Source organism: Giraffa tippelskirchi, chromosome 12 (assembly GCF_054371585.1).
Source record: "Giraffa tippelskirchi isolate mGirTip1 chromosome 12, T2T-mGirTip1v1.2.pri, whole genome shotgun sequence".
Lineage (NCBI taxonomy): Eukaryota > Metazoa > Chordata > Mammalia > Artiodactyla > Giraffidae > Giraffa > Giraffa tippelskirchi.
The window spans coordinates 75,619,073-75,640,080 of NC_137286.1; the positions used below are offsets into that span (position 1 = coordinate 75,619,073).

General features: G+C 46.1%; 4 long non-coding RNA genes across 5 annotated transcripts in view; 2 read left to right on the forward strand and 2 right to left on the reverse strand.

Moving 5' to 3' along the window:
• The window catches only part of LOC145530619 (uncharacterized), a 38,589-nt gene extending 34,169 nt beyond the window's left edge, over positions 1-4,420 (reverse strand). The window contains exon 1 of the long non-coding RNA XR_014071938.1: positions 4,203-4,420. This is a non-coding gene — a long non-coding RNA (uncharacterized LOC145530619). The remainder of the gene's footprint in view (positions 1-4,202) is intronic.
• Positions 4,421-4,505: 85 nt separating this feature from the next.
• LOC145530618 (uncharacterized) lies at positions 4,506-9,109 on the forward strand. Its single transcript, XR_014071937.1, has 4 exons — positions 4,506-6,219; positions 6,286-6,963; positions 7,663-8,127; positions 8,577-9,109. It is a non-coding gene; the product is annotated as an uncharacterized LOC145530618 (long non-coding RNA).
• On the reverse strand, positions 4,527-10,507 carry LOC145530615 (uncharacterized). Its single transcript, XR_014071933.1, has 3 exons — positions 7,654-10,507; positions 6,275-6,951; positions 4,527-6,207 (listed from the first exon to the last, which is right to left on the reverse strand). It is a non-coding gene; the product is annotated as an uncharacterized LOC145530615 (long non-coding RNA).
• A 2,139-nt stretch (positions 10,508-12,646) lies between these two features.
• Positions 12,647-21,008, forward strand: part of LOC145530616 (uncharacterized) — a 35,678-nt gene continuing 27,316 nt past the window's right edge. Inside the window, exons 1-5 of one of the 2 annotated variants that reach the window (XR_014071934.1) lie at positions 12,647-14,488; positions 17,617-17,711; positions 17,950-18,033; positions 18,637-19,710; positions 19,879-19,983. This is a non-coding gene — a long non-coding RNA (uncharacterized LOC145530616). Of the gene's footprint in view, positions 14,489-15,878; positions 17,712-17,949; positions 18,034-18,636; positions 19,711-19,878; positions 19,984-21,008 lie in introns of both variants that reach the window. The other variant, XR_014071935.1, reaches the window with a different exon arrangement.

Consider the following 21,008-nt stretch of genomic DNA (forward strand, 5'->3'; position numbering starts at 1 on the left):
CAATGCGGGAGACCTGGGTTCGATTCCTGGTTTGGGAAGATCCCCTGGAGAAGGGAAAGGCTACTCACTCCAGTATTCTTGCCTGGAGAATTCCATGGACAGAGGAGCCTGGTGGGCTACAGTCCATGGGGTTGCAAAGAGTCAGACATGACTGAGTTACTAACACTTTCACAGCCCCCTTTCTTAACTCTATCCTTCTTTCTCCTCCAAGCACCCTACACAGAGCAGGCAGAGTGATTTTTAAAGTGTAGCTTTTGTCAAATGCTCTGCTGCTCCAAAACCTCCTGAATGTATGACACACTCTTTGGCTTGACATTCGAGGCTTTCCACAATATATCCCACCTTCCCAGGTCTCCCCTGCACATCTGCTCGGCTGCCACCAAATGGGGGCCCTCCTGTGCGCTTGACTAGACCTTGACCTGCCCTGCTGCCTGTCCTGCGCTTGTCTGATCTTTCTCCTGCGACGCTCAGCTCTCCGCCTCGCAGGTTAAGATGCTTCCTGGGCTCGTCTGTCCCCCTCAGCCAGTTACAGTGGAAGTTTCCAGTGTCCATCTCCGAGCACATTTTTCTCACTTGTGTGGTATCAACTCACTTGTTTGTACCAACCCCATCTTAGAGCAGGATGTGAGACAGTCTTCCCAGGTGTCATCGCCATTCACTATTAACCCTCCCTCATCCTGCCTGTCAGGGCCCAGAGAGCAGAACCAGCACAAAACAGTATTTCATGAATTAAGTTGCATCATGCTGTGAGATTGAAAACTATAAATGGGATTAGACAGTGAATGAATTGTCAGTTAAGCACTGTTGGACTATTAGTTCTTAGGTTTTTCTAATGAGCTGACTGGGGCTTCCCAGGTGGCTCAGTGGTAGAGAATCTGCCTGCCAATGCAGGAGATGCAGGTTCAGTCCCTGGGTTGGGAAGATCCCCTGGAGTAGGGAATGGCAACCCACTTCAGCATTCTTACCTGGGAAAATTCCATGGAGCCTGGCAGGCTACTACAGCTCACGTGGTCACAAAGAGCTGGACATGAGTGACTGAGCATGTGTGAATGTGCTAATAAAGCTCAGAATCAAATGTATGTCTGAAAATAGAGCATAATGTGTCCAATGCTCATTTTCATCATTATCTGTAAAATGCAAGAAATAAACCCCTGGCTCCTAAGGTTATACTTTTTTTTTTTCCATTTCTGTATCTGCAGCTATAGGATAACTAGCACTGGATAGTGCCTGGGATGTAGGAGAGGCTCACCAACTGTTGATTTCCATCCTTTTGCTCTCTAACTTCTTAATTGCATAGGACTGCTGAAAGGATTGCTTTGATCTAGAAAGCTTGCACAGCAGTGAGAAGGGAGCGTTTGGTTTTCGGCATCTTATTTAACTGCCAGGTGTAGAAACATCTTGTGAAGGAGTAAGTAGGAAGCTACATCTCCCTGGAAACCTTTCTGGTATTCTTAGAGAAATCAGAAGAGCAGTGAATAGCCATGGATAATAATAACTCTCTAGGCACCACCCGCCCTTGTCTTGCCAGAAGGTTTTCAAATGATTGGCAGTCTTTGAGTTCTTCCATAAAGCAGTCCTCCTGCCATGAGTCGGTTTGAGGAAACACTACTACTTCTTCGTCTATGATGGAGACTAAAGAAGGAAGATGAAACATAGTCTAGACACCAATTTAGTCAGAGAATTATTCAAATCACTGTCCTCTTCTCTGCATTACTAGAACTGGCCCACATGTCATCAGCATTGATGTCAAGATTGAAAAGATAGTTCTCAGCATGGATCGGTAACCGAGACCCTCTGAAATTAGCATGTGATTAGAGCCACCTGGGAAACTTGTTGAAAGTGTAAATCTCTGAGAAATTCTGATTTAGTAGAGAGTAGGACTTACGACTCTGATGCAAGTGGCTCTTGGATTACTTTACAGTGTTTATATACAGTTGAGGAAATTGGGGGTCAGAAATGCCATGTGATTTTCCAAAGACCACATAGGTAGAAATACAGAAAAACCAGGGTTTCAGAGATTCCAGAATACGTTTTTTTTTTTTTTTAAATGCCATCTACATTTATTACCTCTAACTCACAGTCGCCTCCAATTATCTAGGGATATAGGTCTCAAAAATTAACACAAATTTTTGTGTATGAATCAACTGGGGAGCTTGTCATAATGCAGATTCTGACACAGTAGATGTGAGAAGGGGCCAGACATGCTGCATTTCTGACAAGTTCCTGGGAGATACTGGCCTGTGGTGCACACGTTGATTGCCAGGATCTAGGACATGGCCAGGTATGGACCAAAATATTTAATGAAATTAGAGTTGGTCATGAGCTACAATAAATGGACCCTTTCTGACTTGTAGCCTCTACTGTGGATAACAAAGAGCAAATTGAAGGCTACTAGATAAATAAAAATAAAATTGAGTTGCTGAAAGGCCCAGGGGAATCAGTGAGTCTAAAATTAGATGGTGGTCCTGAGTGAATCTTGCCTTTTCCCCCACTTTGGTACTGTTTTCATTGTGATGTGTTTCCCTGGGAAGTGAGAGAGTCTGATGAAGGATTGCTTTGGTCTAGAAAGCTTGCACAGATGCTTTTTCCTAGAGATATGAACAAAGTACCAAGAAATAGAGAAGATACACGAGAGAAATAGAACCAAAGCATGGCTGGCATTAATGTGGATTTTTAAAGGCTCTGAAATGACCTAAAAACAAAAGTGAAATGGAAAGCATTTATGTATGTTCATAAGTACAGGTAACAGGTTTTCAAAAAATATCATAATATTAGGTTATGGAAGTGAGATTATTAACCAGAAAAAGAAAAATGGACACATAAAATTACCTGCCGCTTTTTCTGAAGTTTTCAAGGCTAGTTGTTTTATATCTTTTCAGAAAAGGAAAGAGAAACAAAAATTTGCATTGCAGAAGTATCTTATTTGGCATAAGAGAGAAGTTCAGAGTCTCTAAAAGTCTGAAAATAGTATATCGGGGGAGGATATAGACACAACATTCCCAGAAATTTTTAGAAAGTGATGCTTCTTCTCCGAAAAACTTCAATCAATTAGGGTTGGAACTCGTATTATATGCCAGGCATTGGGTGCAGGAATACTGCACCGATAAAAAATGGTACTCACACAGGAGACAGGAAACAGGTATGAAAACAGGTAACTTTAAAACAATGGAATCAGTGCAGTCTTGGAACTGATCAAAATGTGGGAGGTCAGTGGAAGAACTCTGTCTAGGACAATCAGGGGAGTCTGCAGAAAGGATGTAATACTTAATATAAGCATTGAAGGATCAGTAAGAGATGGTCTGGAAAAGTTTGTTAATATTCACTCAGTATTATTTATTGTTACAAAATGTGGATAATAAAAGATAGTCAACGGAAGCTAGCAGTTCTAAGTTCAAATTCTACCCTACTGCTTCCTGATTGTATAGAGTTGGTCATATTATTTCCCCTGGATTTTCTCACTTGAATCAGACTAAGGTATATACTATGAGGAAATAAATAACAGTAAATGCATGAGTCCCAGTCTTCTAGATATGCCTGAATTCCAAGGCCCACAGATTTAGGGTCCCACTGGGATCCTGACTGCATTCCCGAACGCATGATCTTTTGGGATGAGGCTGCTCCTCTTGGGTTGAATTCTCTGTTCTAAAATTTCCATTGACTTCCTGGTCTAGATTTTCCCTTAGGATACCTCTACTACGTTAAATAGTGTCCCCCACAGAATTCATGTCAATGCAGAAACTTAGAATGTGACCTCATTTAAAAATTTAGAAAGGTCTCTACAGATGTAATTAGTTACATTACAATCAGGTTCCCAGGGTGGGGCTAGTAGTAGAGAATCCCTCTGCCAATGCAGGAGATGCCAAGAGACGCGGGTTCACTCCCTGGGTAGGGAACATCCCCTGGAGTATGGCAACCCACTTCAGTATTCTTACCTGGAAAATTCCGTGGGCAGAGGACTCTGGTGGGCTACAGTCCACAGGGGCGTAGAGAGTCAGACAAGACTGAGCATGCGTGCACCACAGCCTGACTTATGGTGGCTCCTCTGTCCGTGGAAATCTTCAGCAAGAACACTGGAGTGGACAGCCATCCTTCTCCAGGGGACCTTCTTGACCCAGGGACAGAACATGGGCTTCCAACACTGCAGGCAGATCCTTCACCATGTGAGCGACCAGGGAAGCCCAAATACAGATGTAATTAGTTACCTTACGGTTGACCGGCTCAGACTGAAGTAGGGTGGGCCCTGAACCCAGCATGACTGGTGTCCCTGGAAGAAAAATGATGCCACACAGAGAAGCTGGGAAGACCTCACTGGACACAGAGGCAGAACTCACTGGAAAGAGAGGCAGACCTCACTGGAGACAGAGGCAGACCTCACATAAGACAGAGGCAGACCTCACTGGAGACAGCGGCAGACGTCAGTGGAGATAGAGGCAGACCTCACAGAAGAAAGGGGATGACCTCACAGAAGACAGAGGCTGACCTCAGTGGTCACAGAAGACCTCACTGGAGACATAGGCAGACCTCACAGAAGACAGTGGCAGACTTCACTGGAGCCAGAGGCAGAACTCACAGGAGACAGAGGCAGACCTCAATGGAAACAGAGGAAGACCTCACTGGAGACAGAGGCAGACAACCCTGGAGACAGAGGCAGACTTCACTGGAGCCAGAGGCAGAACTCACAGGAGACAGACGCAGACCTCACAGAAGACAGAGGCAGACCTCAATGGACACAGAGGAAGACCTCCCTGGAGACAGAGGCAGACAACCCTGGAGACAGAGGCAGACTTCACTGGAGACAGAGGCAGACCTCACGGAAGACAGAGGGAGACCTCATGCAGACAGTGGCACACGTCACAGAAGACAAAGGCAGACTTCACTGGACACAGAGGCATACTTCACAGAAGGCAGAGGTAGATTTCACTGGAGACGAGGCAGACCTCACTGGACACAGAGGCAGACCTCAGAGAAGACAGAGGCAGACATCACTGGAGACAGCAGCAGACCTCAGTGGGGACAGAGGCAGACCTCACTGGAGACGAGGCAGACCTCACTGGACACAGAGGCAGACCTCACTGGAGACGAGGCAGACCTCACTGGACACAGAGGCAGACCTCACAGGAGACGAGGCAGACCTCACTGGACACAGAGGCAGACCTCACATAAGGCAGAGGCAGACCTCACTGGACACAGAGATAGACCTCAGAGGAGACAGAGGCAGACCTCAGTGGAAACAGAGGCAGACCTCACAGAAGCAGAGGCAGACCTCACTGGAGACAGAGGCTGACCTCACTGGAGATGAAGCTGACCTCACTGGACACAGAGGCAGACCTCACAGAAGACAGAGGCAGACCTCACTGGTCACAGAAACAGACCTCCCTGGAGACATAGGGAGACCTCACAGAAGACAGTGGCAGACTTCACTGAACACAGAGGAGATCTCACAAAAGACAGAGGCAGACTTCACTGGAGACAGAGGCAGACCTCACAGAAGACAGAGGCAGACTTCACTGTACACAGAGGCAGACCTCACAGAAGAGAGGTAGACTTCACTGGAGACAAGGCAGACCTCACTGGAGACAGAGGCAGGCCTCACAGAAGACAGAGGCAGACCTTACTGGAGACAGAGGCAGACCTCCCTGGAGACAGAGGCAGACCTAACTGGAAACAGAGGCAGTCTTCACTGGAGACAGAGGCAGACCTCACTGGAGACAGAGGCAGACCTCACTGGAGACAGAGGCAGACCTCATACAAGACAGAGGTAGACCTCACTGGAGACAGAGGCAGACCTCACTGGAGACAGAGGCAAACCTCACTGGAGAAAGAGGCAGACCTCACTGGAGACAGAGGCAGACCTTACTGGAGACAGAGGCAGAGCTCACAGGAGAGAGAGGCAGACCTCACAGGAGACAGAGGCAGACCTCACTGAAGATGAGGCACACCTCACAGAAGACAGGGGCAGACCTCACTGGAGACAGAGGCAGACCTCACAGAAGACAGAGGCAGACCTCACAGAAGACAGAGGCAGACCTCACTGGAGACAGAGTCAGACCTCACTGGAGACTGAGGCAGACCTCACAGAAGACAAATGCCGACCTCAGTGGAGACAGAGGCAGACCTCAGTGGACACAGAGGCAGATCTCTCTGGAGACAAAGGGAGACCTAACTGGAAAGAGAGGCAGACTTCACTGGAGTCAGAGGCAGACCTCACTGGAGAGAGAGGCAGACCTCACTGGAGACAGAGACAGACCTTACTGGAGACAGAGTAAGACCTCACTGGAGAGAGAGGCAGACCTCACTGGAGGCCGAGGCAAACCTCACAGAAGACAGAGGCAGACCTCACAAAAGACAGGTAGACATCACTGGAGACAGAAGCAGACTTCACTGGAGACAGAGGCAGACCTCACTGGACACAAAGGCAGACCTCTCTGGAGACAGAGGGAGACCTAACTGGAAACTGAGGCAGACATCGCTGGAGACAGAGGCAGCCCTCAGTGGAGACAGAGGCAGACCTCACAGAAGAAAGGGGAAGACCTCACAGAAGACAGAGGCAGACCTCCGTGGTAACAGAAGCAGACCTCACTGGAGACATAGGCAGACCTCACAGAAGGCAGTGGCAGACTTCACTGAACACAGAGGCAGATCTCACAAAAGACAGAGGCAGACTACACTGGAGAAAGAGGCAGACCTCACAGAAGACAGAGGCAGAAATTAGTGGAGACAGAGGCAGACCTCACTGAACACAGAGGCAGACCTCACAGAAGACAGAGGCAGACTTCACTGGAGACAAGGCAGACCTCACTGGAGACGAGGCAGACCTCACTGGAGACAGAGGCAAACCTCACGGAAGACAGAGGCAGACGTCACTGGACACAGAGGCAGACCTCTCTGGAGACAGAGGGAGACCTAACTGAAAAGAGAGGCAGACATCGCTGGAGACAGAGGCAGACCTCACTGGAGAGAGAGGCAGACTTCACAGAAGACAGAGGCAGACCTCACTGGATTCAGAAGCAGACTTCACTGGAGACAGAGGCAAACCTCAGAGAAGTCAGAGGCAGACCTCACAGGAGCCAGAGGCAGACCTCAGTGGAGAGAGAGGCAGACCTCCCTGGAGAAAGAGGCAGTCCTCACTGGAGACAGAGGCAGACCTCAGAGGAGACAGAAGCAGACCTCACTGGAGACAGAGGCAGACCTCTGTGGAGAAAGAGGCAGACCTCACTGAAGACAGAGGCAGAGCTCACAGAAGACAGAGGCAGACTTCACTGGACCGAGTCAGACCTCACAGAGGACAGAGGCAGACTTCACTGGACACAGAGGCAGAACTCAGAGAAGACATAGGCAGACCTCTGTGGAGAAAGAGGCTGACATCTCTGGAGATGAGGCAGACCTCACAGAAGACAGAGGCCGACCTCACTGTAGACAAAGGCACACCTCACTGGATAAAGAGGCAGACCTCTCTGGAGACACAGGGAGACCTAACTGCAAACAGAGGCAGACTGCGCTGGAGACAGAGGCAGACCTCACTGGAGACAGAGGCAGACCTCACTGGAGACAGAGGCAGACCTTACTGGAGACAGAGGCACACCTCATTGGAGAGAGAGGCAGACCTCACTGGAGACAGAGGCAGACCTCACAGAAGACAGAGGCAGACCTCACTGGACACAGAGGCAGACCTCTCTGGAGACTGAGGGAGACCTAACTGCAAAGAGAGGCAGAGTTTGCTGGAGACAGAGGCAGACCTCACTGGAGACAGAGGCAGACCTCACTGGAGACAGAGGCAAACCTCACAGAAGACAAAAGCAGACCTCACTGGAGATCGAGGTAGATCTCACCGAAGACAGATCAGACCTCACTGGAGACTGAGGTAGACCTCACAGAAGACAGAGGCAGACCTCACTGGAGACAGAGGCAGATCTCCCTGGAGGCAGAGGCAGACCTCACTCGAGACAGAGGCAGACCTCACTGGAGACAGAAGCAAACCTCCCTGGAAACAGAGGCAGACCTCACTGGAGACAGAGTCGGAGACCTGACTTAGGCTGTCATGAGCCAAGGAATACGGAGGATTGCTGACAACCACAGAAACTGGAACCCAGAAAGTACTCTTCTCTGGGAATGGAAAAGCCTGTGGAGGTAACACAGTACTGCTGATATTGGGATTTTGGTTTTCTAGCCTCTAGTGTTGCGAGAATATACATTTCTGTTTTTTCAACTTGGCCAGGTTGTGACACTTTATTATAAGCACCAAGAAAATAACACAACACCTATACATCATCCACCTTCATTTCGAGTCCCAAAGTCAGTTGTAGAGATATGCGCTTGCTGTGCAGCAGTTTGACTTGAGCAGGCTGCATATCGTGTTGCAGAATCCTCTGCCTTGTGTGTATCTAATCATGGTGGCACAGGAGACACTTCTGTGCGAGCTTTAGGGGGCACAGCTCTAACGGCAGCGACTGTACAGTTTCTGTGTCAGAGGCTGAGTGGGCTCACTGGGTCTTCTGTCAGTCCAGCACAGAGGTGCACGCCTGCTGGTCCACCCCCTTGGTCGATGACTGCTCCATCTTCCCCTGGTCCTTTTGCAGTTTCTCTGACTCCTAGCCAAGAGTGTGTCTGACCCTGTAAGAAGGATTCATGTTTCTCCTGTGGGAGGCAGTGAGGGACTCACTGGTGCCAGCTCGTCTTCTCTGCCCGCTTTATGTCCACCTTCCCTTCTGGGCTGCCTGCCCTCTGGACATCGAGCTCCAGCATCAGATGCAAAGACAACGGCTTTTCAGAGACTATTTACTAGCTCCCTCAATTTTGTAAGTCAAATTCCCTCAATAAATTGCTTTTCTGACTGGACCCTCACAGATACAGGTACTCAGAGCTCTATAGTTTAGTCCCAAGCTTTCAGGCAATCTGTCCCTGTCTGCAGATGAGATGGCTGTATTTTCAAAATCCTTGCACCCAAGATTCTTGAACACACCAGGTGAAATGCCAAGTGATGTTGGATGTGAACTTACCTATTGTGGTTTTCAGCTTCTGTGAATTTAGCAGCTCAGGATAAAGATCTCTTGTTTCCCCCGCCTCATGTTTGTAATATTTCTCCATGCTCTGGTAGCACAGAAAAAGAAAATTACAGCCAGTTACTGCTGTTGCCTTCTTCTCCTCTTAGTGGGAGGAGGAGGCCTCAGGTTCTGTTTCATGAAACCTTTCTTAGCCCTTGTTCAGGCCAACTTTGGTTTGCCTGAGCTTGGAGCCCGGCGTCCACAGCGGGGGCCTCAGAGGGGCCCTGACTCTCAGTGACAGCCCTTTCCCTCCAGCTTAACCTAGAGCTTTTCCCCGAAAGCCAGACAGCATAATCTGGAAGTCCTGGTGGTGATGGGGAGAAGATGAATCACGATGATAATGGACATCGAATTTTTTTTAAACCTCATTCACTTTGTGCATCAAAGCTGGATATGACATTAGCAGCTGGCTCTACTGGCCGTCGCCGGCCGTTGCCTCATGCCAGCCCTGAGCTGGCTCTCCCGAGGCAGCCCACAGTGAGAACGTCACGCGGTTATAATGAAGATCCTGGAGCTGGATGAACAACTCCATTCACTGCAAATAGAACGCTTGCTGTGGATGTTCAATTATGCACAAGGGAGGCCTCCAGGATCACCTAGAAGGGGAGGTGAAGTGGTGATATCAGCTTGGGAGAAGCAGCTTAGTATGAACATAAGCAAAAGGGGCCTTGCTGTTCTCAATTCACACCGGCGTGTCAGTAGAGTGTGGGCTGCAACCTGGCACTCTGCTCCTCACAGGCTGCTGGTAACAGTCATTACTCACTGTCTCTAGAGGGTCCTTCTCCCCGGTGCTCGGGGCTGACCCACTAGCAGACAGCCACCTTGACAACCCAGCTCCCACGCAGCGGCTCTAATTCCTTTGGAATACCTGTGGTCTGTATATTTTTCTGCCTTTATTTACCCTATGCTTGCTTCCAGGACATTTCTTGCCTCTTTTCTATTTTGGGAACTCTTGTATTTTAACAACTAGTTCAAATATTACTACATGTGACATCCTCAGACAAAATAGTTTTTTTTTTTTGCTACTGTGTTCTTCCAGCATCTTCTTTAAATTTCTATTATTATCCACAGTAAAAAATCATGTAATTATTGACTGACCTGTCTAACCTAAAAATATTGAGTTTCTGTGAACTTGACTGATTCATCAGAATTTAGAAGAGTTTCTAGAATTAATGTGGAATTGATAGATTTTTTGAAGAGAATTAAATAGTATTGGAAAGACAGTAACTGACTTGGCCGAAGAGCTTTCAATAAGGGATTTGGGCACTTGGGTTCTAATCTTAATTTTGTTTATCACCATCTGACCTTTGAATTACCAGCCAGAGTTGAGTGACACCGATAACTATGAAAAGCCTGAATTTCTTCTTGCCTTGATTTCTTCTTTGTGTATTGAGCAATGTGATATTTACTTTGCTAACTTCCAGTTGTGTCTGGAAAGTCAAATGAACTAAAAAATATAAAAATAACCCCCCTCACCTTCACCCACTTCTAGACAGCACTGAGCAATGATGGTTATTCCAAGTAACTTTCATCATTTCTTCAGAGGTCACTAACTCTCTGACACAGGGGGCTGTCACAGCAGGCTGACCTGGACTGGGGGTGGTTTCTCTGGCAGCTGTGATTGGTGAGGAGGAGGTCCAGTGAGGGTCAGTGGCTTCCAAGACTTAGGAACATGACTGTCCTATTTGTTGTGGGCTTTGGGCTTTCTTGGGGCTTCCCTGATAGCTCAGTTGGTAAAGAATCTGCCTGCAATGCGGGAGACCCTGGTTGGATTCCTGGGTTGGGAGGATCTGCTGGAGAAGGGATAGGCTACCCACTCCAGTATTCTTGGGCTTCCCTTGTGGCTCAGCTGGTAAAGAATCTGCCTATAATGCAGAAGACCTGGGTTCGATCCCTGGGTTGGGAAGATCCCCTGGAGAAGGGAAAGTCTACCCACTCCAGTGTTCTTGCCTGGAGAATTCCATGGACTGTATAGTCCATGGGGTCAGAAAGAGTTGGAGATGACTGAGTACTTTCCCTTTCACTTTGGGCTTTCTTGCTCCTTCCTCTGTGCCAGAAACTTGGTAAAATGGTAGTGATTAAGAGAAAGACATGAACTTGAAATTCCAGGTTATTTAAATGGACTGAACTCCCTGAGAATAATCACTTTAAGAATGTTTCTTGAGAGGCTCTGGAGGGTTACCGAGGGAGAGTGTAGCTCTTCAGCATAAAAGTCTTTATGAGGGAGAGGCTCTGATTGCCCCAGGGTGACCCAGCGCTCCTCTTATGTGAGTCTGCCCAGATACGAGCTGACATGACCATTTTCTTTGGCAATTGGCTTCCCTCAGTTCAGTTCAGTTACTCTGTCATGTCTGATTCTTTGCGATCCCATGGACCACAGAACACCAGGCCTTCCTGTCCATCACCAACTCCCGGAGTTTACTCAAACTCATGTCCATCGAGTAGCTGATGCCATCCAACAATCTCATCCTCTGTTGTCCCCTTCTCCTCCTGCCTTCAATCTTTCCCAGCATCAGGGTCATTTCAAATGAGTCAGCTCTTCACATCAGTTGGCCAAAGTATTGGAGTTTCAGCTTCAACATCAGTCCTTCCAATGAATATTCAGGACTGATATCCTTTAGGATGGACTGGTTTGACCTCCTTGATGTTCAAGGGACTCTCAAGTGTCTTCTCCAGCACCACAGTTCAAAACCATCAATTCTTCACACTCAGCTTTGTTTATAGTCCAGCTCTTAGATCCATACATGACCACTGGAAAAACCATAGCCTTGACTAGACGGGCCTTTTTTGGCAAAGTAATGTCTTTGCTTTTTAATATGCTGCCTTGTTGGGTCATAACTTTCCTTCAAGGAGTAAGCGACTTTTAATTTCATGGCTGCAGTCACCATCTGCAGTGATTTTGGAGCCCAGAAAAATAAAGTCAGCCACTGTTTCCACTGTTTCCCCATCTATTTGCCATGAAGTGATGGGACCGGATGCCATGATCTTAGTTTTCTGAATGTTGAGTTTTAAGCCAACTTTTTCATTCTCCACTTTCACTTTCATCAAGAGGCCCTTTAGCTCTTCTTCACTTTCTGCCAGAAGGGTGGTGTCATCTGCATATCTGAGGTTCTTGATATTTCTCCAGGCAATCTTGATTTCAGCTTGTGCTTCCTCCAGCCCAGCGTTTCTCATGATGTACTCTGCATATAAGTTACATAAGCAGGGTGACAATATACAGCCTTGACGTACTCCTTTTCCTATTTGGAACCAGTCTGTTGTTTCACGTCCAGTTCTAACTGTTGCTTCCTGACCTGCATATAGGTGTCTCAAGAGGCAGATCGGGTGGTCTGGCATGCCCATCTCTTTCAGAATTTCCCACAGTTTATTGTGATCCACACAGTCAAAAGCTTTGGCATAGTCAATAAAGCAGAAATAGATGTTTTTCTGGAACTCTCTTGCTTTTTCGATGATCCAGAGGATGTTGGCAATTTGATCTCTGGTTCCTCTGCCTTTTCTAAAACCAGCTTGAACAACTGGAAGTTCATGGTTCACGTATTGCTGAAGCCTGGCTTGGAGAATTTTGAGCATTACTTTACTAGCGTGTGAGATGAGTGCAATTATGAGGTAGTTTGAGCATTCTTTGGCATTGCCTTTGTTTGGGATTGGAATGAAAACTGACCTTTTCGAGTCCTGTGGCCACTGCTGAGTTTTCCAAATTTGCTGGCATACTGAGTGCAGCACTTTCACAGCATTATCTTTCAGGATTTGAAATAGCTCAACTGTAATTCCATCACCTCCACTAGTTTTGTTCGTAGTGATGCTTCCTAAGGCCCACTTGACTTCACATTCCAGGATGTCTGGCTCTAGGTGAGTGATCACACCATCGTGATTATCTGGGTCATGAAGATCTTTTTTGTATAGTTCTTCTGTGTATTCTTCTTAATATCTTCTGCTTAATATCACCTCTTCTTAATATCTTCTGCTTCTGTTAGGTCCATACCATTCCTGTGCTTTATTGAGCCCATCTTTGCGTGAAACATTCCCTTGGTATCTCTAATTTTCTTGAAGAGATCGCTAGTCTTTCCTATTCTATTGTTTTCCTCTATTTCTTTGCATTGATCGCTGAGGAAGGCTTTCTTATCTCTCCTTGCTATTCTTTGGAACTCTGCATTCAAATGGGTATATCTTTCCTTTCCTCCTTTGCTTTTCGCTTCTCTTCTTTTCCCAGCTATTTGTAAGGCCTCCTCAGACAGCCATTTTGCTTTTTTGCATTTCTTTTTCTTGGGGATGCTCTTGATCCCTGTCTCCTGTACAATGTCACGAACCTCCATCCATAGTTCATCAGGCACTATGTCTATCAGATCTAGTCCCTTAAATCTATTTGTCTCTTCCACTCTATAGTCATAAGGGATTTGATTTAGGTCACACCTGAATGGTCTAGTGGTTTTCCCTACTTTCTTCAATTTCAGTCTGAATTTGGCAATAAGGAGTTCATGGTCTGAGCCACAGTCCACTCCCGGTCTTGTTTTTGCTGACTGTATAGAGCTTCTCCATCTTTGGCTGCAAAGAATATGATCAATCTGATTTCGGTGTTGACCATCTGGTGATGTCCACGTGTAGAGTCTTCTGTTGTGTTGTTGGAATACAGTGTTTGCTATGACCAGTGCGTTCTCTTAGCAAAACTCTATTAGGCTTTGCCCTGCTTCCTTCTGTACTCCAAGGCCAAATTTGCCTGTTACTCCAGATGTTTCTCGACTTCCTACTTTTGCATTCCAGTCCATTATAATGAAAAGGACATCTTTTTTGGGGAGTAATTTCTAAAAGGTCTTCATAGAACCGTTCAGTTTTTTCAGCATTACTGGTTGGGTCCTAGACTTGGATTACTGCGATATTGAATGGTTTGCCTTGGAAATGAACAGAGATCATTCGTCGTTTATGAGACTACATCCAAGTACTGCATTTCAGACTCTTTTGTTGAATATGATGGCTACCCCATTTCTTCTAAGGGATTCTTGCCCACAGTAGTAGATATAATGGTCATCTGAGTTAAATTCACCCATTCCAGTCCATCTTAGTTTGCTGATTCCTAAAATGTCCATGTTCACTCTTGCCACCACTCTTGCCATTGGAAGTTTGACCACTTCCAATTTGCCTTGATTCAAGGACCTAACATTCCAGGTTCCTATGCAATATTGCTCTTTACAGCATCGGACCTTGCTTCCATCACCAGTCACATCCACACCTGGGTGTTGTTTTTGCTTTGGCTCTGTCTCTTCCTTCTTTCTGGAGTTATTTCTCCAGTAATCTCCAGTAGCATATTGGAGATACCCTACATCCAAGGTCAGTAGCCAAGGCTGTGCAGCACTGGAGTGGTCAGTGGCCAAGAGGAGATACCCTACGTCCAAGATAAGGAGTAGCGGCTGTACTTTGCTTGAGCAGCTGTGAAGAGATACCCCACGTCCAAGGTAAGAGAAACCCCAGTAAGATGGTAGGCACTGAGAGAGGGCATCAGAGGGCAGGCAGACTGAAACCACAATCACAGAAAACTAACCAATCTAATCACATGGACCACAGCCTTGTCTAACTCAGTGAAACTAAGCCATGCCATGTAGGGCCATCCAAGATGGACGGGTCTTGGTGGAGAGGTCTGACAGAATGTAGTCCACTGGAGAAGGGCATGAATGGAAAACCGCTTCAGTATTCTTGCCTTGAGAAGCCCATGAACAGTATGAAAAGGAGAAAAGATAGGATACCGAAAGATGAACTCCTCAGGTCAGTAGGTGCCCAATATGCTACTGGCTTCATTATAACCCAGGAAAAACTAAAAAGCAGGTAAAAATGCCCTCTGGTGTCTTCACATCCCCTTATGTACTTTCTCCAACATTCTGATAGGTGCTTTTCCTTTACTTGGTAACAGGCAGGGGCCTTATTTTATCCTTTAGCTGTCCAAAATTCACTACTCCTTTTTTTCCTTTTCTCAAAAAGAATTAGTGGTTTATTGTTTTAATTACTAAAAATTCTCACTTTTTAATGAATTGATATCTGTTTCTTCTCTGTCTCCAGGATTTTATTGGGGGTAATACAGCACAATTTCAAAATAGACTATAGTGATACAAACTGCAGAGGAATGTTATTTTCTGATAATTTCAATATCTGTGCTAATTAATAGTTGTAGACATCTGCACATTTGACTGTGATGTGTATTGTCAGAGTTTTAGTGATTTCTCTTGTGTCTGTAAAGAAGTGATGAACTTCAAACACTCTCCAAATGGAGGCTTTTAAAATCAGGAAACAATTCATGCCTCTAGGGCAAGTCAAAACAAGGTGATCATTAGATTTGGGGGTGGGGGCAGTGGTAGGTATAAGATAAAAGGAGCAGATTTTGTTTTGCTTTCATATTAATAACACAGATGGTGACACTACTGAATACAGTCACATCTTAATAAATTATAGTTACACTGGCAGCAACAAAGAAACCTAGAATGAATACAAAGCAAATACACACTTCTTCATAAAGTAATGAGAGTTGCCATTAACACGATGAGTTTTCAACCAGTCAAGTAAAAATAAAGTTTGCTAATGAGATACGACAACCTTAAATATGGCCCGTGGAGTGAATTCACACATTAGGTACAGAAAAAAATGAGTTTTCTTGTTACAAACACAAGATACATTTGTATCTCATTAGTAAAAAATAAAACTTACTAATAGGTGATAACCTTGTTGTATCAGTGACATCAAGAGTGCCTTAATTATTGTAATGCTGTAGAAGTGCCTTCCATGTATGTTAGCGAAATAGACTAAAAATACTCCTCTGTGAAGATGAAAGATTTCCTGCTCTTCTCTCTTTTAAAGCAGTAATAAACACCTGGAGAGTGCTCATCCCTGCTCTTTTTGTCCAGCTCCTCTCTCCATTTCACAGACTCTTAGCTGGAAAGGGTCACCTTGTTCATGCACTCATCTGGTGCTTGGATGCTTTCCAAAGAGGAACAGACAGAAGGGCTTGGACTGCTCTGGTGATTGAGCCCCCATAGGCCCCTTTCTGTGCTTGGATGCCCCTGGCCGCTCAGAGCCCTCCTGCTCTGCATCTGCTTTGCACCGGCCCCGACTCCACTTGCTGGGCTGCACAGAATAGTGCCAACACCTCTTTGAAATGACAGCCCTTCAAGTAGTCATCAAGCCATGCAGAACCTTGTTTTCCCTCAGACTAAGCATTCTGCATCTTTCTATCATTCCTCACCAAACAAAGTCCAGACTCTCTTCATGGCTCTGGCCACTTTCTTCTGTCCACATACTTCTTAGATGCAGTATCAAAATGAAATGCAACTCTAGAAGTGGCGAACCAAGCAGACTAAGACTGCAAGTTTCCTTAATTTTTATAAAAATAAACATTTCATTCTGCTTGGACTCAAATTAACCCTTTCTAAGTCATATGAGATTGATTGAAATCAGTGATTTTTAAAAAATCATAGAGCTTCTACACAATGGCTACACTTCATCCTGTCCTTGTACAGCCATTTATATGAATCCACACGTCAGATGGTGACTGCAGCCAGGAAATTAAAAGAACACTTGTTCCTTGGAAGAAAAGCTATGACAAACCTAGATAGCATATTAAAAAGCGGAGACATTATTTTGCTGACAAAAGTCTGATTAGTCAAAGCCATGGTTTTTCCAGTAATGATCTATGGATATGAGAGTTGGACCAGAAAGAAGACTGAGCACCAAAGAATCGATGCTTTCAAACTGTGGTGTTGGAGAAGACTCTTGAGTGTCCCTTGGACTGCAAGCATATCCAATCAGTCAATTTTAAAGGAAATCAACTCTGATGTTCATTGGAAGGACTGATGCTGAAGCTGAAACCCCAATAGTTTGGCACTTGATATGAAGAATTGACTCACTGGGAAAGACCCTGATGCTGGGAAAGATAGAAGGCAGGAGGAGAAGAAGACAACAGAGGATGAGATGGTTGGATGGCATTGTTGACTCAATGGACTTGAGTTTGAGCAAACTCTGGGGGATGGTGAAGGACAGGGAAGTCTGGTGTGCTGTAGTTCAAGGGGCTGAAGAGTCAGACATGACTGAGCAACTGAGAAACAACAGCATATCAGACCACTTATTTATTCCTACTAATCTTCATTTTGGGCTTCCCTGGCAGCTCAGACAGTAAAGAGTCTGCCTGCAATGCTGGAGACCTGGGTTCCATCCCTGGGTTGGGAAGATCCCCTGGAGAAGGAAATGGCAACCTACTATGGTATTCTTGCCTGGAAAATTCCATAGACGAAGGAGCCTGGCGGGCTACAGTCCATGGGGTCGCAAAGAGTAGGACATGACTGAGCAACTAAATTTACTTTTACTTTAATCTTCATTTTGGGCTTGATTCATTATTCCTACCTCTTACACTCTTTTCAAAGAACTTTCAGAGTATGAGAGAAATGTCGAGATCATCCAATCCAACATCAAACAAAGATGCAAAGTCATTGACTCTGATGAGTGACAGTTGGAGTCCCCGAGGTTTCACTGTCTCCTCTTCTCTGTCTTGATCTCTTGTGATAATCTCTGTACTTCCAGTAACATTGCCTTTTCCTTCTAGGTTATTGAAGGACTGATTTTAAGAGCCCACTAGCTTTCCTTTGGGCTTCCCAGGAGGTGCTAGTGGTATAGAACCTGACTGCCAACGCAGGACACGTAAGAGATGTGGGTTCAATCCCTGGGTCGGGAAGATCCCCTGGAGAAGGGAATGACTACCCCTCCAGTATTCTTGCCTGGAGAATCCCATGGACAGAGGAGCCTGGTGGGCTACAGTCCATGAGGTCGCAAAGAGTCAGACATGACCGAAGCGACTGAGCATTCACGAATGCAACTTTCATTTGGATCACTACTGTAAAGCATTATTGTGAAAGATACTTTCTTGTTTCCTTTACAGAAGAAGTCCTAAAATGACATCCTTTTCCTGCCTGAGATCTGGTGTTCCACTGACATTTTGGGAGACAAATTTAATGATCTCAGAGTAAGTGCTGATACCTCAAATTGCAAATGCTTTAACAACAGTAACAATAAAAAAGATGAACCTTCTCACTGTGTTGGGATCCAGGAAATGTTCATTCTAATCCTGGCAGTATCTCCTTGGGCAAGTGAAAGCATCTCTCCCGGCCTCAGTTGCTGGAATGAAAAGAGCCAGATTGTGTTTTGTGACATCACGCCTAATGCTCGGCTATGTATAGAAACACCGCAGTTTCTTTATCAAGGAAGCAAGTTTAAAATTTCATCACTAGAAACTGAGCTCTCTGTGCTAAGGCAGGAGGTCTTCATTCAAGTCCAAATACTCCATGGGAAAATTCACGCGTGTAAATTAGCTGCTTGTACTGCAGAGCACTGCTTCCTGGAAGGTGCCCAATGGAACAGTTAGTGAGGGAAGCTCTGAACGGGGTGAAATTTACAGCAGGAAAGTGTAGGAGGGAGAGAGCTGAGAGATCACACTGGGAAACGGAAGGTCTCATGCGCTCCAGGGGGCGTCCGGAGGGAGACTTAGTATGGGAGGATGAAGACAAATTACTGTAGGAGCTGGAAGGGGATTAAGGAGCCCACCCAGCCCCATCCTCTCATTTTCCAGGTGAGGAGACTGAACCCGAGGTTGCCAGCTGTACGTGGCGGATCAGGCATCTGGTTCCCGTGCAGTGCTTTTCCTCTCGATCATGAAGACAAACGGCACCATTTCGCCTGAAACGGCTTGCTCTCAGGGTCCAGGACCATGCAGAGAGAGCAAGATTGATGAGGTGGTTGAGGCAGTCTCTCTGGGAGTGGAAAAGCCTCTCCCTGAGGCTGCGCAACCATGCACTCAGCACCACCCAGGTCAAGACGGCAGTGCGGCCGCCTCTGCGGAGATGGCAGAGACCTCAAAGTAGAGCACCCTTAGGTGCCCGTCTGGGGAGGCCGATGGCACCGATTAGCTGGGCTCAGAGTCCTGCTTGCGGACATTCACACAACGATTCTGCAGCTGAACATGTAGTCCTGGATGAAGACAGATGTCACCAATCAAACGGCTCCCAGACAAGGGGAGGACGCTCATGGAGTGAAGGGTGAAAGCCTTTGCGGGGGAAGGGACTCCATGGCCTTTGCTCTCTCCTAGGGCATGTGCTGAGAACTCTCAGTATTAGTATTTTCAGGTTTTGTTCCTGAAAGGTTGCCACTTTGGGATGTTTCTTGAAGCTTCAAGCTTGCTCATGGTGGCTGAAAAACCACTGGTCACCTCCTTCTACCAGCCTGGATCTCATCTAAAAGGAAGGCCTCCAAGGACAACACTCCACCGCTCCCCACTCCCCAACATAACTCTGCAAAAGGAGAGTCAAGGGCAGCCTTGCTTCCAGAGCAGCCCTCTGTGGTGGTGTTTCTTAAACACACAGGGCGTATGAATCACCCGGGCATCGTAAAATAATGCAGATTCTAACTCAGCAGATCTGGGATGGGGCCCAAGGTTCTGTCTCCCAAACAAGCTCCCAGAAGATGCTGCTGCTGCTGCTCCGTGGACCACACTTTGAGCGGCGAGGTAGAGGTCCAACTTGGCATCAGCCTGACACGGGGAGAAGCTGGTGAGGTCTGCTTGGGTGGTCTTTCCCCACTCCGTTCCTAGAAGACTGTTTAACCAGGACCTTCCTGGGCCCAGGGGGAAGATGATTGAGCCTATTAGGTACCAGCAGTGAATATAGTTCTTTGCACCTAAGCCTCCTTAATCAAATCTGCAATATTTGTGGGTGGGACCATTTGCTTTCACAGACACCCTGCACTTGCCCACAGTAATTAGGTAATTGAATTGCAAACAGTAATTAGCTGCCTAACTGCCTGCTTGTTCATGCAGGTATCCAATTTGCTTTTGAAATGTGGGTTTATACTGGTGAAAGTGGAAGCTGCCTAGAAAGACTCCAGGCTCGACTGGGAAGATCCACTGAAAATCCGATCCCAAGTGAGTGGCTGCTGCCTCCTTCTCCCTTATATATGTGTGTATATATATATATATATATTTAAAAATGTTCTCCCTATTCTAGTTACTCTGATGACATTTTTCTCTTCAGATTCAGAGAATCTTAGTTCCATTGTGTTACTTAGGATAAGGGAGAGGTGGTATTGGATGCTTGTTTTCACATCTTCGGGATAAAATTAAAAACTAAATGTTGTGCAATAGAGTGACAGCTGGTCTGCTGCTTTCTTAGTGAACTGACAAGCTTGTTTACTTCCCAAGAGCTTGTCTCTCTGCTCAGCCCATCAGCAAACAGGTGAGGGCTTCCCCTGCTATACGTGTGGGATGCATGCTCCACGTCGTGGCCCTGCAAACACGGCTCTCTTTAAACCTGTGCTTATTTTCATAACAAGGAGAAAGCTTAGAAATCAGAAACATCTGCTTCTCTGACAAATTGAGTTTGTGTCCAGGCTTCCCAAGAAGCTTCAGTGAGGAGATGAGGTGATCCCCCCACCCCTTTTGGAATTGCTAATTCTTTTAAGATATGTCTCACAGTCCTGTCTTCCCACCCACCTCTAATGTCTAAGACTGGACTCTCCTGTATCCTGGCCATGGGCCCCTGAGCATCTGGGCATGAGGTTGGTATGGTTATCTAATTCACATCACACTCGAGAGTGCTTGGGAAGCTGCTTCTAAAGGGTGACCTTGAACCTGCTGACCTACAAAATAGTGTTCAGCTAAGCCAGCCTATCCTTTCTAAGCTGGTCTGTCCTTTCTAAAGGTGAAATCTTTGAAACCCGCAATTATTCCACGTGTAGAACAACAGAGAGTTTGGTTAGCACAGTGCTGTCTTTGTAAATTATATTAGGATAGTATTCATTTACCCATGCTGCATTGTGGGTCTTTTCATTTCTTTCATGTAACAATAGTTTTGACTAGATTTTTGCATGAGGGTTAAATTTTTAGGGGGAAAAGTATCTTACAAAAATCCCCTCCTTTTTAAAAAAATGATTGACACAAAAACCATTGTG